The 6262-nt window shown below is 33.0% G+C and overlaps 1 long non-coding RNA gene across 1 annotated transcript; it reads right to left on the minus strand.

Moving 5' to 3' along the window:
* Positions 1-228: 228 nt before the first annotated feature.
* Positions 229-5816, minus strand: LOC104111422 (uncharacterized). Its single transcript, XR_011408489.1, has 2 exons — positions 2087-5816; positions 229-2015 (listed from the first exon to the last, which is right to left on the minus strand). It is a non-coding gene; the product is annotated as an uncharacterized lncRNA (long non-coding RNA).
* Between the last annotated feature and the right edge of the window lie 446 nt (positions 5817-6262).

The following is a 6262-nucleotide window of genomic DNA, read 5'->3' on the forward strand; positions in this document are numbered from 1 at the left end:
AAATTGCCAAACTTCGACGAAACTCATCTTCTTCGATTTGCTTACCCTCTCACCTTCACAAATTTACTTATCACTTGTTTGAAACAACGTAATACTTATAATCCCAAAATAATCTCATTCCCGAACTTCTGTCGCTTAACTTATGACAAAATTTTAACGTACGGATGTAACATCTCATTTCCGAGCTTATATCAATTTACTTATGGCGTACTTTCACGTACGAAAATATGGTGTGTAACAGTAATACTTCATTGTCATTATACGCATATACATATAACAAAAACGTAAAATATTGAGTGCCTTATCTTCAAGCTCCTCCGCATATATACTACATAGTTCTTCATTGTCACTACACTCATTTATATATAACCAAAAAGCAAAACATTGAGTGCCTTAGCTTCAAGCTCCTCCTTTATTGTCACCACTTTTTAAGAACCTTGTCTCTATTATTTAAGAAAAAATACAAGATCACATTGTTAGAGCTTGAAGATAATATCAAGGTGAAAAAAGATACGGATAAGAAGATTAGGCCGAAGAAGCGACTTAAGTTCGAGAGTCTCATAATAAACTAAAAATCCTTGCGCAAAGCATTGATAATTTATTTCTAAGACAACAACCAAGCTTCATTTTAATTCACCATAAACCAGATTTACAGCAGTATGACACCAAGACTGAGAGATTAATCCACAGAAATACCACCAATCCAATAACTAAACATTTACACAAGGGTACTACATCGAACTGCAAAAGCTATATGCAACAACTTTGGTGTAGAAAGTAATACCAACAATAACTAAACATTTGCAAGAGAGTACTACATAAAGATTACAAAGATCATCTTTCTGCCAATATAACAATTCTTAGTATGATTAAAAACTAATAAGTACTTAAATAAATACCTCTTACTATATAAAAAAAGTTAATTTATCTTTTACTTATCCAAAAAAAGTCACTATGTTCAGATACAAAAGGGCTTATAAAATAAATATATTATCCAGATCTCCAATTTTTATTACCCAGCTCAGCTCCTCTCTTAAAAGTCTAGAATCAAAATTGGACTTTGCTATATATGTCTTCCAAGATAATGCTCCTTGTAATCCCATTTTCAGAAACAACAAGAACGATTACTCGCATACACATCCACACTTCCTCCCCACAAAAAAAAAAAAAACCATAACCAGCTTTGCAAATTTTGATTCCCTGATCAAAATCTCCAACTAACAATGACAATAAATATCTAAAATTAAAAAAATTTCAGCTACAAAACTTAGCTAAAATATGAACTTCAGATCGTCCATTTAATCCAAAAAAAAAAAAAAAGATACCTCCAGAGACTAATCATGGCAAGAACATGAGAAGCTATAAAAAGTAGTTTATGGCATTTTTCCTTTTTATTGTCGGCACCCAAACTTATGAAATTCAGAAGGCTTGACAGTAATATCATAAAATAGGCTATCATTCGAAACAAACCCAAATTTCTCATAAAAATATTCGAAACAAACCCATAATATAGGCTAGCATTCTTATAGTTGTACCAGAATATACACTTTTGCAGAATAATAGCAGAAACAAACCAAAATTTCTCATAAAATAGATACTTCTGCCCATTAATATCGTAAAATAGGCTAGCATTTTTATAGTTGTATTAGAATATAAACCAAGATTCTCCCAGGTATTTTATCAAACACATTACGTGCCTCATAAAAGAAGGTATTTTATCAACCTGCACTAAGTCAACAGATTATGAAACCATTATTCAAAGAGTAGTGAACCAAACACTATTATTAAGTTACCTTCTGAACCACATTTTATTTTGTCCACTTTTCTTAAAGACAGACATCTCACCATTTGACACGGAACCATCATCATTTCTAGCTGGTTTATTGAACTTGGTTGAGATATTCTTTAAGTATCGTGAGCAAAATATGAGACTTTCTGTTGCCAAATAACCGTCTGCAATCGAACCTTCAGGACGAGCATTGTTGCGGACATATGACTTTTATGTTTGCAAATACCTATATGCAAATGACTCATTAATATAATGTGTCGTTAAAAAATATTACATTTTTATTATAGAACACATTACCTCTCAAAAGGATACATCCATTGAAATTGAGCTGGTCCACCAAGATTTGCCTCACTTGCCAAGTGACTTGGCAAATGAACCATGACATCAAAAAACGACGGAGGAAAATCAATTTCAAGTTTGCATAATGTGCATGCACATTCAGCCTCCAAGATATCAAGACCTTCAATTGTTAAGGACTTAGAGCATACATTTTTTGAAAAATTTGCCTAGATCTATAATTGGTTGACATACTGCATTAGGCAACAAACCACGTATTGCAACTAGGAGAATGTCTTGCAATAATACATGGTGATCATGACTTTTCAATCCATAAATCTTTTTTCAAGTACGTTGACACACCTTGAAATATTTAATGTAAAGGCATCACGAACCTTAAAATTAGCCAAGAAATTGCATAACTTCAACTTCTCTTCTGAGGACAATGCATAACATGTTGCGGGTAATAATACATTATCCCCATCCTGAATCATATGCAACTCTTGCCTAATACCAAAGTCTACTTTTTAGTGTGTCCTTTATCTTTCAAACCATATTCATCACGGTTAATATAATATTATCAGACACATTTCTCTCTATGTGCATTAGATCAAGATTATACCGTAATAAAAGAGTACTCCAATAAGGCAATTAAAAAAAATACCTTTCTTCCTCCAATTGTAATCATGTTTTCCTTTTTTCCCTTCCCATAACTAATATTTGCCAAGCATTGTAATTGTATAAGTTCTTCATCGCCTGTTAAAGGATTAGGTGCAACCCTATTTTCTACCTTCCCATCAAATTTCCTCCTATTTCGGCGCCATGAATGATCTATTGGGAGAAAGCAACGATGGCTCATATAACACAACTTATTACGTAATGAAACTGATTTTGTGTCTTTGTGGCAACAAGGGAATGCAAGCTTGCCTTTTGTTGACCATCCTGAAAGGTTTCCGTACTTAGAAAAGTCATTAATCGTCCACATGATAGCTGCACACATCTTAAAATTAGATTTTGAGTATGTATCATAAGTTTTCACTCCATCCCATAATTATTTTGACTCTTCAATCATTGGTTGTAAGTACACATCTACATCAATACCTGGACACTTGGGTCCTAGAATAAGAAGTGTCATCATAAAATACGAATCCTTCATGCAATGCCATAGTAGCAAATTATATGTAGTTACTACGACTAGCCAAATACTATGATTGACACTCATGTTATCAAAAGGTTTGAACCCGTCACTTGCTAAACCTAATCGAACATTTCTTAATTCAGCTGAAAAGGTGTGATGTCACTCATCAAAGAATTTCCAGGCAATGGAGTCAGACAGATGTCGCAAGATGCCATCATCAATATTTTCCTCCTTGTGCCACCTCATATTTTTTGCTGTCTCTTTTGCCATGTACAATCTCTTAAGCCTTGGTTTGAATGGAAAATATCGCAATACTTTACAAGCTACTTTCTTCCCTTTTTGTTTGTCTGACTTCCATCTAGACTTACCACACTTAGGACATGATTGAGCATTGGCATAATCGCGCCAATATAAAATATAATCATTCCGACATGCATCTATTTTATTGTACCCCGAGCCTAGGTCACAAAAAACTTTCTTCACTTCAAAGAAAGAATTTGGTACAAATGACCCCTCCGGAAGAACTTATTTAAGAAATCTCAACAATTCAACCATCGATTTGTTGCTCCAATGGTCAATGCACTTCAAGTCAAGTTGTTTAACAACAAAAGACAACTTTGAGACTTTACTACAACCAAGATAAAGTTCTATCCGAGTATCTTCTAATAATTTATAGAACTTTGTTGCATGTATATTTGGCTCTTCATTGTCCTCTGAAAAATTATTAATATCCGCCACATTAATGTATCCAAAAGCATCGTGAATTATTTCCGTAATATTATCCTCTTCAATGCTATCATCTCCTACTTCATCATTGCGTGCTACATTAGAATTTCCAACTCTAACTAACACTTCTCCATGCAAGTCCCACACTTTATAAGAATCTCAGAAACCCTTTCTCAACAAGTCTCCTCTTACATCGGTCCTTAACTCGAACACAGTGTTCATACATCCTTTATAAGGACATCGAATAATAGTGCTCACCCTTGGTTGGTTGAATACCCAACTAAGAAAGCCGTCTACTCCGTCTTTGTATCTTTGGTCTCCTATATTCCTAAGATTCAACCAACTTTTATCCATTCTTATTTTTAGGATAAAAAGAAATCAATTAATTAACTAAAAGTAAAGTGCAACAACAACCAACATATCAACAAGAACATAACTTGAAAAAATGAACAAATCAAATCACCCATAAAAAATTAGCATTGCAGCAACAAATTTTTCCTATTAAGAATAGGAAAAATACAGTAATACTATACTAGTAAAAGAGGAAAATATTTACTGTCCAACATGGTCACATTTCCATAAAATATCCCAATTCCATAGAATCAAATCAATGTAGACACCTATTAATGAAATTAGGCCATTTCTGTACCACATACTTTTAAAATGAGAAACTAAAGTTTTATAAATTACAAAATACCAAGCACTAAGAAAGTGCTCAGTACATAAAGGATATTCCCCCAGATGTTAATAAAAATTCTCATCCATTCAAATAATGCAGCAGACTTGTTATGTAATTTCTATACCTTTTTATGTTATTTATCTTTATAACAATCAGTGAGCAAAACCTTATAACTTACAAGCACTAATAAATTCCCCAAATATCACACGACTAAGAGAGAGTCAACCACATCTAAAAGAATAATTCCCTATGATCTCTAAACTTAAATAAAAAAAAAATGGGAGGAGACGTTAAAGTTTAATGTGAGCAGAAATTTAAAATTACCTGAAAGTATGGACCATGAAAATATGTTTAGGAAAAGTATCTTACTACCTGACTTTTGTAACTTAGAGCTTCAAGATCATAAATATCGAGTTGGCACCACTGCGAAACTTGATATAGTTCATGCTTTCATCATATGAGTTTTCCTCAAAACAACAACCAAAGGAAAAAAGAATAAGTCCAAAGACTACCAATGTTCTATCCTTCAGTTTTGTCAATTTTAGCTGCAACTTCACTGTACCGTTCTAGAAGTAAACAATTTAATATGATAGTACAAAACCCAAAAAAAAAATGAAAAATAAGTTCAATTGCAATAAACGCAATGAAGACTCTTGTCGATTAATATATCAACACAAGCTCAAATAACCTTCACTCGCACTACACAAAATATTATTAGGCAAATATTTACGAAAAATCCGGGTTCCATAGAAAAATATCAAGAAACATGAAGACCAATAACACCTAACATCACATTTCACGATTTTGAGTGGAATACCAAAAATGCAATCATCAAAAGGTCTAAAAGTTTAGAAAGAGGTTTTCAACTTACCCAGTGAAAGAGCAGTTGATACTCAGAAAGGGCTTTAGGCAATGGCTATTCAAGAACAATTACTTCTAATTCCTGTATATTTTTAAATGGGCCAGAGAAATTAAAGGTAAAATTGTAGAAATAATCATTCTCGCTAGCTTCATGTACCACCCAAAAGAATTTAGGATTCAAACACATACCTAATTTGAAAATATAATTTCTTATTAGGGCTTTGGGTATCGATTTACATTTGCAATTTAAGGATAGATTAAAGAGATTTTAGGGAATTGGATGGATAATAAGTGTGGGAGAAAACCCCTTTTGTTGAGAGAGAGTGAGAGGATGAAGTTGCAGAAGTACGCATGCTTCTTCTCTGTAAACTAGTCTTTTATTTACTTTCTTGATTCTTTTTATTTATGTAATTTTAAGTGATTGTTTTTTAAAATTATAGTAGCGACCTAGTCTCTCCAAAAGACCTATAGGGGCGATATTTTTTAAGTCGCTCCTAAAATATTGGAGCCAAATTTTTGTTAATAGATGCAACTAAAAATTCAGGATTTAGTGGCACATATTAGAGGCAACCTAAGAAAGTCGCTACTAAAAATTTATCTTATGTAGTAACTTTTAGAGTCTCCACGACAAATGTGATATTTGTAGCAATAAATAAAATCTCCACTAAATATTGAAACCAAAAGACATATTTCTTGTAGTGCACCTACATAAAGAATTTCATGATCATGGGCAAGCAATTGCCGAGTTGACCACCACAATGAATCAATTAGCCAAGGCTCAACTTCAACAAGT

Source organism: Nicotiana tomentosiformis, chromosome 6 (genome assembly GCF_000390325.3).
Source record: "Nicotiana tomentosiformis chromosome 6, ASM39032v3, whole genome shotgun sequence".
NCBI lineage: Eukaryota > Viridiplantae > Streptophyta > Magnoliopsida > Solanales > Solanaceae > Nicotiana > Nicotiana tomentosiformis.